Raw genomic sequence first — 1,705 nt, 5'->3', positions numbered from 1 at the left:
CGTGACTTTATTAAGTATCTAGGCGTTATATGCGATCCAAATTCTAGCTGGCGCAACCACATCGAACATGTTGCGTCAAAGGCAGTGCCCGCCGTTGACATGATTCGCCAACTAGGTCACTGCCTCTCTGGGCTACGCAGGCAGACTCTCATTATGATTTATTGTACGTATATTCTACGCACATTGAAATTTGGCGGCGTTTTATTCTCCGGTGAGCCAGCACAAAAGATTTGCCCCCTGGTTCTCCTAGAACGATAGGCTCTCCAGATGTGTCTCGTTTGCCAAAATCTGTTCCTAATAATGTATTATATCAGGATGCCCAACAGCCCACACTTGTCTGCAGATTCCGCGTTCCTAAAGTGAAAATTCACTTAAGCATTTACGCATCATCATTGAAACAATCGCAGCATGTATATAATAAGGAAAGGTATGTGTTCTTTGACGGTACGTGGTTCTGTCTATACAATCCGCGGTTCTTTTTGTGCAAGCACAACTAAAACCACTAAAACTTCAGACAGCGAGATCATTCTCAAAAAAAAAAACCGTAAATACTATTAAGGTTGCACTTGACTACATATTCCCTTCCAATGCTAAACTCCTGCCCACTAGATAGCTAAGCGGCTTATTACAAGATCATTTAGCGCAATTGAAAATCGGTTATATAATAGCGACGGATCCATCAACGTGTGGAGGGAAAGCGGGCCTAGGCGTTTTTTTTCACGCGCTATCCTGGTCATATTCAATGCGACTACCTAATTTTACACCCATATTTCAAGCAGAATTATTAGCAATCACTTTAACTCTTCAAAAACATCCTGTAAATCCTTTGACAGCTGTAATAGTGACCGATTCGTTGTCAGTTTGCACTTCATCCTCGGACAGTAGTGTTTTGAATGAACTAAGCAGTAATCATTTCGGCCTAACATGCGCTTGATATCGCTGCCAGGTCACCGTTGTTTGGTTTAAAATGAAATGGCCAACACACTTGCAAACACATCCCCAGATGGACCAGTCATCCATGTTCTGCCGAGTTCTGCTTATATCACCGCCGCTAGATTTAGAAAATTATCTCCTTTGAAATACTCAGCAAAACAGACATTCCAAATAACCGACTTGAACCATTTGCTTTACCCTTGGGACAATCAATGGTGTCCCACACGTAACTTGGAAATCTCTCTCACAAAATTGCTACGCCGTATTCGATCCCTAAATTTTTATCTACACAGGCCTGGTCCATGACGCTGTCCCGTCTATGTCATTACTGCAAATCACCAGAAACCATTGATCATTTGTTACTAACCTGCCGCCGATTCGTAATTCAGAGAAAGCAATACGCCAAGGTTTCATTCCGAAAATTAGGCATTGCTATAAACGCTGAAAGCATTCTCTCGTTTGGGGCATCTACATTGGGATTTAGCTACAAGAGCGTATGCAGGGTCTTATGCGAGTTACTTGATGACACAAGGAGAACGCCTAGTTAATTTCCCGATTTATTATTTATTCTTTTGCAAAATTTCCATTCATGTTAGGTTACTGATTTATTATTCAATACTTTACAAATTCCAAATAAATTGAATAAAATTTATTACCTTTAAGCTTGCTCTCCTTTCAAAAACACACGTTTTTCTGTAAGCGTTTTCCGTTTACCCGTGGGCTTCTCGGCCAAACCCCCCGGTAGTGGGTACGTGCCATGGTACAGGAAGCA

The sequence above is a fragment of the Dermacentor albipictus genome, chromosome 6 (assembly GCF_038994185.2).
Source record: "Dermacentor albipictus isolate Rhodes 1998 colony chromosome 6, USDA_Dalb.pri_finalv2, whole genome shotgun sequence".
Lineage (NCBI taxonomy): Eukaryota > Metazoa > Arthropoda > Arachnida > Ixodida > Ixodidae > Dermacentor > Dermacentor albipictus.
Note: the sequence above shows the minus strand (reverse complement) of the source record.